The sequence below is a fragment of the Carassius gibelio genome, chromosome A16 (assembly GCF_023724105.1).
Source record: "Carassius gibelio isolate Cgi1373 ecotype wild population from Czech Republic chromosome A16, carGib1.2-hapl.c, whole genome shotgun sequence".
Lineage (NCBI taxonomy): Eukaryota > Metazoa > Chordata > Actinopteri > Cypriniformes > Cyprinidae > Carassius > Carassius gibelio.
The window spans coordinates 21,822,673-21,832,015 of NC_068386.1; the positions used below are offsets into that span (position 1 = coordinate 21,822,673).

Genomic DNA, 9,343 nt, shown 5'->3' on the forward strand with positions numbered 1-9,343 from the left:
GCACGTACTCAAAAGACGTCGCTAGTTAGTCCCATTGGGGACGTTGTAGCGACGTGGTCAGCTGGTCTTCAGATAACTTTTAATATTATTGCACTGTATTATTATTATTAAGATACCATTTGAACAGCATATTCTTTGGGAAATATACAAAAAAATTAATCAAGCATGTTAAAATAATTATATTATATATATATATATATGCCATCAGTTTAAGAACAATAAAATAAACAATTTACTTAGCAAATGGTGATAATGTTTGTTAATGAAAGAGAGTACGGGACAAATTAACATTTAACCCTTAAACTAGCAGCGCACGTCACTTTCTGAGTGAAGTGCGCGACGTGCGCGTGCCCGTCATTTTGTAACGGTCAACTTCCAGCAGACGGACACGGAGGAAAGGTAAGTCCTATAAATCTACTTTTATTCATAGATTTTAACTGATATAACGTTAAATGCCATCAAAGAGGAGTAGTGTTTTGTATTTTTGTAGGTTTTCTCTTTCAATTTAATAAATAAATGCTCTGTTTGGTTAATTAGCTCAAAATCAGTCTCAGAGGTGGTCTAAGGTAACGGTAACTGTTAAAATCGAATATAACCTTACCTGTTTTAAATTATTTGAAATTTATCACTATAAACTATACAGTATTAACTTTCTAATAATTAAATTTTTAACCGTAGTAACGTTAATTAGTTTGTTTGAATACCTGCTGCTCGAGCTTGATGATGCTCATGCTAGCCATGCTGTGAACTTGAATATAAACCGGTAGAACGTTAAATATAAAGTTTAACGTTAGTTAGACCGAGGCTGCCGAAATCATGTTCAGTGTAACGTTATGTGGGATTAATAATTTCCCCTTTTCTCCCTCAAGTGGCAGGCTTGTAAATTCTGTCATCTGTTCATTATTGGTGTTGATGGTGTTTTTCACATGCATGCTTTTTAATGCTAGTTTAATTCTCAAATTGATCTGATACTTTCGTTTCACAAAAAGTAAACAAATTGTTCACTTTCTTAGGGCCTGACAACCACCAGTTGAGTCCATGATTCAGTGAGTTCCTTATAAGGAAATATATTTGTTACCACCTAGTAATTTAAATGTATTATTTATTGCTTTAAAATGAACACATATATTTATAATCAGGGGAAGAGACAGTCTGGGCAGCAGCAACAAGACAACTATTACAAGTAGAGATGGGTTTCAAGAACTGGTACTAATTTGGTTCCTGACTTGTTCAGTACTGAAAACATTTACATAAGGTACAGGATCAATAGTGCTGCTATCAGTATTCTTGTAACATTGATTCATTACCCTTTAGACACAACCACATATCCTCCAAATCATCTCTGCGTGGATGGCAGCAAGGATCCAGGATCAAGAGATCATTCTTCATGGAGACTGTTCCACAGGAAGCAGTTTCTCCTGGGTGAAAAACTAAACCTGGTTGTTTCAGCATCACTCAGGCAAGACTAAATACTTTTAAATTGATTTCAGTTGGTTATGTGTTTCAGGTCATCCTGACCATTCTGCTGTCCTGGATGTAAGGCCGTGCTGGAACTACATTTCTCGTGGTTGAAAGATTTGTGCAGCGGTATCCAGACATATAACGCCCCATCACACGGGGCGTCAACGCCTCTCGTTTACTTTTAAATGAAGTGACGTCAAGGATGGTGAAATTAATTCTAGAAATTAATTCTAAATAGAAGTTGAAGACTTCTCAAGCGCCAATGCAGCCGTCCTCCAGTCAGAACATCTTATGCAAATACCCAAGCGCAGACGCAAGCCAATCAAGTGCATGCAATACCAGAAAACTAATGTGATTGGCTGTCACTATGAGAAGAGACAGTAATTCTGATCTGATATCAGTGTCGTTTTTTGCAAAAACATTTTTAAATCAATGTAGAATTTTCTATACTTCTGTGTAAGGATGTCAATTTTCAATCATTTCCATGATTGATCGTCGTTTAAATTAATGATCAAATAATCGATTAATCGTTAACCTTAATGCTGCAAAGTCTATTGCAGTAACACCCAGTCACTGGTATGACAGGATGTGCAAAAGTGTGTGTGTGTGTGTGTGTGTGTGTGTGTGTGTATAAAAAAAAACTGTAAAATATATATTTTACAGTAAAGACCAAAAGTTTGGACACACCTTCTCATTCAAAGAGTTTTCTTTATTTTTATGACTATGAAAATTGTAGATTCACACTGAAGGCATCAAGGGCTATTTGAGCAAGAAGGAGAGTGATGGGGTGCTGCGCCAGATGACCTGGCCTCCACAGTCACCGGATCTGAACCCAATCCAGATGGTTTAGGGGTGAGCTGGACCGCAGACAGAAGGCAAAAGGGCCAACAAGTGCTGAGCATCTCTCTGGGAACTCCTTCAAGACTGTTGAAGACCATTTCAGGTGACTACCTCTTGAAGCTCATCAAGAGAAAGCCAAGAGTGTGCAAAGCAGTAATCAAAGCAAAAGGTGGCTACTTTGAAGAACCTACAATATGACATATTTTCAGTTGTTTCACACTTTTTTGTTATGTATATAATTCCATATATAATTCCACATGTGTTAATTCATAGTTTTGATGCCTTCAGTGTGAATCTACAATTTTCATAGTCATGAAAATAAAGAAAACTCTTTGAATGAGAAGGTGTGTCCAAACCTTTGGTCTCAAACTGATAACAAACTATATATATATACATATTAGACAGTTTCATCGGATGCACGCGCCTGGACCTAAGTTAACTTCCGGTCTGTGTTGTATCGGTCTGGCTGCGGTGCCATCTACAAACGCAGTTAAAGGCAAGGTGATGAGTAGACTGAAGTTGGGCTCAGGTGGTTGTGCTGCGGGATGTTTCCCATACATTTATTTATTTTTGGAGACTCGCCACAATTTTAAAACTGATCGATTTTCAAAAAGGCTTCGTTGAATAAACATGAGTAACGTTACGTACTGCACGTTTAATAATTCCTAACATTTATATGTTTAAATATCAAAACGAGGCACAGGTGTTTTTATATCGCTGTATTTCTGAAGAAAGACCTGCATGTTATATGCCTGATAAAGCAGCGTGTGAGCGTAGCAGCTCTGCTTTGTTTACAGCTGTTACTGGGGAAACCTCTATTTCTCGCACTTTATGTCTATGCTTTAAAACCTCTCCTGCTGGCAAAGGATGAATTTGCATTTTCATCAAGTCCGCCTGATCCACACAGAAAACATATTTTGTTTGTTATCAAAAAATATCTACTCTAGAGGGACTTGGCTGTTGTTATTGATTCTATTTGGAAGTCTACCGGTTAGGTTAGGTCCACAAAAGCGCGCATGCGCAGTAACGTTTGTTTATGTTGTTGCCGTTGAAACCGTCTATAGATATATATGTGTGTGTGTGTGTGTGTATAATGTATGTGTGTGTAAAATACATTTCTTTTAAATTTATAGCACAGTAATGAAGGCAGCAACATGTGGTAGATGGGACAGAACAAGAATCTATCATTGTGCTAATATATTATAATACGAAAGGGAATGGCTCCTATACAGCGTGCAGCACGTAAACACAACCAGTGCGCAGAATGATGCACTTGAAGCAACACAGAGTCACAGCGTGTAGCATTACTCACAGAAATGTTCAAAACACCAAAGGAAGAGATATTGTTGTGTATTATATGTGTGCAATATTTTGAGCCTTTTCTTTTAACAGTTTTAAATATCAGTTATTGTGCGCTCTTGAAGAGAGTTTCATTGTTTTGACTGTAGTAACTAGGGCTGGGATGATACGCTAATCTGCCAATTCAATACTATCCCGATACTTGTGTGCCGATTCAATATATATATATATATATATATATATATATATATATATATATATATATAATTTAGCATTGTGATTATAGTTATATAACTATTGCAATTCGTGACTTATCCAAATTGTCTGTAAAATGATGTTTGTTTCTGTAGATTTGAGGGAAAGATTAAAAACAAGGAGGTCTGGGAATGACTGAAGGGAACTGACAGCAGTGAGGGAAGGAAGTAATCACCAGAATGTAAGTTCTTTGAGAATGTGTGCTTTGTTTATTACAAGTTGAGTTTTCATTTAAATGTGGCAATGTACACAGCTGGTCAAAAGTAAAATATACTTTAAAAGTTTAATTTATTTCTATAACGCACAGCTATATTTTCAGCATTAATTACTCCAGTCTTCAGTGTCACGTGATCTTCAGAAATCATTCTAATATGATGATTTACTGCTCAATACATTTATCTGATTATTATCAGTGTTGGAAACAGTTCTGCTGCCCAAACATTTTGTCTACACTACAGTTATATTTATTTATTATTTATTTTATTTGGGGGTGGTTGGCTAATAGCAAGAATGCATAAAAATGAAAACCAGTGGTAGAGAAGACTTTTGTAATTTTACAAAAGATTACCTTTTTTTCAATGTTTTGAACTTTGTGTTTTATAAAATAATAATGAAGAAATTCTTCTTTCCAGAAATGCTAAGTTTTCTTCCCCATCATTTCTAATATGGGGTGCGTTTCCCTAAAACCAACTTTGGTCACAAGTTCCTTCTTTACCAATAGAGTTCAGTGGAACTAACAACCGTAGTAAGCTAACTGCAGATGTGATTTACATCATGTATGTCATGAGCAGATGTACACTTTGATCTTAGCGGCAATAATGTGATTAGGTGCATGTAAATGCACTGATTTGTGATAATCAGCAATGTTTCCCGATCAGCATATCAGTATATGAAAAAGATCATGTGACACTGCAGACTGGAGTAAAGTTACAGAAAAATTCAGCTTTGCCTCATAATTATTTCAATAAATATGTTTAAGTATATTCAAAAAAAGAGTATGAAAACTGTTATTTCTTTCTTTCTGTTTTCTTTTTTTTTTTTTTTTACAATTACTTTAAAAAAATTTTTTTATCAAATTAATCTAGCCTTGGTGAGTAGAAGAGACTTCTCTTGAAAACCATAAAGAAAAGATTCCAGATTTTTGACTGGTTGTGAACATACATGAGCAACATTAACAAGATGATCCTCCCTTTCAGCTCAGAGAAGGATGTTGACAGTGCAGGCCCAGGATGAAGAAGAGGAGGAAGAACACGTTTAACAATTTTCTCATAAGCTTGCCATGTGTTATAATAAAAACAATGAACATGGCTACAATAATATGCTAAATGTTATTAAAAGATTCCAGTTTGCAAAAAGTCTGAGTGTCTGACTCTACACTAGAGGAACTCTTTTCTGAAGAAGATCAGGTGCTGAGAAGAAGCCTTGTTCTACAGCAAAACACTGCATCTAGCCTCCTGTCCTTCCCTCAGAAGAGCCTGTCTTCTGCTGCTGGGGTAAGAAACACACTCTTCCTCTTCTCTATCAGCTGTCCAGCACCTAACTCTGCCTCCTCAGCACTGTCTGAAAGAGTCATCTCCACAGTCGGTAATCACAGATCACAGATTCTTCTGAGAAAGTAGATATGCTCATTTTCTTAAAAAACTTTGTTTTTTCGGGTGGGACAAATAATACAGGAGAGATGCTAGAAATCTCTAGATTGTTCATTTTTCATATCTTTACGCTTTATGAATGTTTTTCTTCTGAGAAGCTCAAAAATTATGGTTCTTTGGTAATTGTTATATTGTTTAGTTTTATCCTCTGATAGTGAGCACAGAGCCCTGATCATGACATGCAAGAAAAAGAAAGAAATCATGTCCATGATTTACTAATTCGTTCCCTCTATGTACTAAACGTGCACGATTACTTTTACATTTCATTGATTTGCTAAATCGTATGCACAATTTACTAATTCGTTCTCTTGATGTATAAATAGTGTACACGTTTTAGCAAATCGAGGGAATGAAATAGAAAATCGTGCGCATGAATTAGCCTAAATTTTTTCCTGCATGTCGTGTAATTAAAGCACATCACCATCAGACATTTATAACAGGAGCCTCATATATGACGCTCACAGTTTTACTTTGTGCAGTATCTCGGTGCAGTATCTGCTGAATTGTTTCATATCTATTTATCATGTATTTTTTGTTGCACTAAATTATGTTGTATCAATAAGTTTACTGATAATTATTTATAATTTTCACTGATAAACGTCATTAACCATCTCCCCATCTTTAAGACAAAAATTTTCTATTGTTTATATTGTGTAATCTATGAATTGATGTGTTTAGTTTTCTGTGCTCATAACTTAGTAACATTTTGCATGTTTAAAGAACAGGTGCGATGTTCAAAATGTTTTGGCTTCGTATTTGTACAAAGTAGTGCTGAATAAATATTGATTTGTGAATGAATGCAGTGTGTTTTTGTCTGTTTTATATTAGAATGTAATGTTTTTGTATTTGTTTGCATTGCATGTATGCAATTAATGTATTAACTATGAATCCCCTATAATTAGATTACAATTAGATTTCGTAAGGTTTATTTTTTGCACCAGAGATGGATTGAGTTTATTAGTTCTTTATGTATTTCAAGGTAATGGTGAGGTGAAAATATGAATTACCAATATGATCCTGTAATGTCACGTCCTCATAAGGTGCCAGTTTGGTCGTCAGGACATACTCATCACGTTCCAGCGACGTTCCACTATAACGTCGCCACGACGGATATGGGAATCACAAAGTTACGTCGCTGGAACGTTATTTGGGATGTCGCTGCAACGAATATGGTCTGGTCCAGTTACGTCGTCACAACGTAACTGTGTTAGCTGGGATGCGCTGTATGCCGGATTTTTAAAAATCTGACATTTTCTAGGACAGAATCCAGCAGGATCAAATTAATGTGAGCAACAGTGTGTTTTGGTGCAGCAGCGCCGATGTAGTTCACTTAATGTGCAGCGCGCACGTCCTGATTTTGCCAAGTCCGAAGTGTTCCTAGGTCAACATATTTTGTTGACCCTGGAACAACATTTTACTCCAAAAATATATTCTTAACCATATCCCCACACCTAAACCTAACCTTAACCATGAGTAATCCCTAAAATCAGAGGAAATGATAGATGAATGACACTGATGTACAAGCACCAAAACACTGATTTTAAGCATAAACTTCACAAAATCTATAAACTGGTTCTTCAAATCTGATTGGTTAAATCACAATGTTGTTCCAGGGTCAACAACGATGTTGTCCCAGGAACATGTCTCACTTGGTAAAATCAGGTTAGGCGTGCAGCGCAGTCACACGCGCTCCACATTTCGGATAATTTTATTTTAAATACAATAATGTCAGTTGAAAACATTGCAATTGTGCTTTAAAATACAACAACGAGCACCACAAAACCATTTCAAGAGGCGCGTTCAGCGTTCTCCGTGCGGGATTGGAAACTGTCAACAAAGTAAAATGACCTCAAAAGTATGGCGCGCTCTCTTCATTTTATCAAATGATAATCGCATCTATTCATTTTATAATCCTGCTACTAGCATTTTATTCAGACTAAAACCTCTTTAATTCAAGTGAGAAAGCGTTTTGTGTGTGGCTTTTGCACATCCTGTCATACCGCTGACTGCTTGCCTGAAATAGATGCATTTTGCAGTATTATGGTTAACGATTAATCGATTAATTGATCGTTAATTTAAACGACGATTGATCATGGAAATAATCGAAATTTGACATCCCTAAATCACACACATATACATATATAAATATAATGTCACAAGGTGACGATCTTTAGGGGCGGAACCAAAATTCGGGAAGTTTGGTTCCGCCCGGAAAAACAGAACACCGGAACTTCCGGTAGCGCCGTAAGAGGGAAAATCAGGGAATTCGATGCACCTGTGCCTAGTTAGGGACAGCGGTTGGTGATTGGAGGATACGCTGGACAAGGCAGTACTTAAGGCCAAGTTATTTCACAGTCTGGGAGCTCTTTCTGGTGTGTGTGAAGCACTGTGTTGTGCCCGTCTTGGTGCGCTGCTGGTGGCTGTCTAACTCTCTCTCTCTCTCTCTCTCTCTCTCTCTCTCTCTCTCTCTCTCCCCCCCTCCCCCTCTCCCTCTCCCCCTCCCCCTCAGGCTGGAATTGTATGATTGTGAAGACATCGCGAACCTTAAAGGTTGAGAAGTGAACGGATTATACGGCGAATTGAGACGACGTGAAAAAGGGGATTGGAAGCGGCATTGATGTGAGTACTAAGAGCAAGCCGAAAGTGCCCTGTATATTGACCTGGCGTTGTGTAGATCTCCCCAGGAGGAGGAGGGCGGCCCTACCCCTAATATAGCGTGGTGGGAGAGCCGAAGGGATACTTATTGAAGTAGTCACAACGACGACATCACTAGCTAGGCCGCATATTCCATCGCCAGATCCGAACCAAGCGAAGTGAAGGAAGACGGGTGTCCTTTTCGTACACTGAGTGTGGTGGGTGAGTCTTCGTGCTGTGAAAACCTATAATTTTGACGTGGTGCTGTATATTGCTGTGGGTTGCTGTGTATTGCCGTGTGTCCTGTCAGATAAACCCCCGCCTTCACGCACTCCGTCGCGGGAGGACAAGGAGACTGCTGGTTCTAGTCTAGTTCAGTACAGTATATGTTGTGAGCGTGCTTCAGATCTCCGGAGATAGCACGGTACGCTGTGTTCAGCCCAGAGGTGGGAGCTATTCAAAGCAAACTAACTGTGCTTTGTGTCCAATCTGATACCTGTGGAGAGAAAAGGAAAAAGAGAGTGAGTAACACAAGGAGAAACAGAGGAAACCTGTACTTACAGTACGCTGTGTTCAGCCCAGAGGTGAGAGTCATTCAAAGCAAACTAACTGTGCTATTGTGCCCAAGTTGATACCTGTGGAGAGAAAAGGAGAGAGAGTGAATAACACGAGGAGGAATAGAGCGAACCCTGTACTTACGGTACGTTGTGTCCAGCCCAGAGGTGAAAGCCATCCAAAGCAGAGTAACTGTGTTTTGTGTCCAAGTTGATACCTGTAGAGAGGAGGAGAGAGAGTGGATAACGCGAGGAGAAATAGAGCGAAACCTGTACTTACAGTACGCTGTGTCCAGCCCAGAGGTGAGAGCTATTCATAGCAAACTAACTGTGCTATTGTGGCCAAGTTGATACCTGTGGAGAGAAAAGGAGAGAGAGTGGGTAACACGAGGAGAGACCGAGGAAACCTGTACTTACGCCGCTGCCTGTGGAGAAAGAGAAAGCGAGTGAGCACCCAAGGAACGAACCGTGTGAACCAGTACTTACTGTGAGCTGCAATCAGTGAAGAGGTGAGAGCAAAACCAAGCCGAATTAACTGTGCCTTTGCGTCCCAGCCGTTGCCTGTGGAGGAAGAGAAAGAGAGTGAGCACCCCGAGAACGAACTGTGTGAACCAGTACTTACCGTGAGTTGTATTCAGCGAAGAGGAGGAA

At 38.6% G+C, this 9,343-nt stretch overlaps 1 long non-coding RNA gene across 4 annotated transcripts; it reads left to right on the forward strand.

Moving 5' to 3' along the window:
• The first annotated feature begins 290 nt into the window (after positions 1–290).
• On the forward strand, positions 291–6,302 carry LOC128030080 (uncharacterized). Of its 4 annotated transcripts, XR_008187804.1 has the most exons (6): positions 406–1,046; positions 1,140–1,206; positions 1,315–1,422; positions 1,508–1,536; positions 3,951–4,036; positions 5,052–6,302. It is a non-coding gene; the product is annotated as an uncharacterized LOC128030080 (long non-coding RNA). The 4 variants fall into 4 exon arrangements; XR_008187801.1 differs by lacking the exons at positions 1,508–1,536; positions 3,951–4,036; positions 5,052–6,302 and adding an exon at positions 291–399 and having other exon boundaries at positions 1,014–1,046; positions 1,315–1,501; XR_008187803.1 differs by lacking the exons at positions 3,951–4,036; positions 5,052–6,302 and having other exon boundaries at positions 1,508–1,856.
• Positions 6,303–9,343: the final 3,041 nt, after the last annotated feature.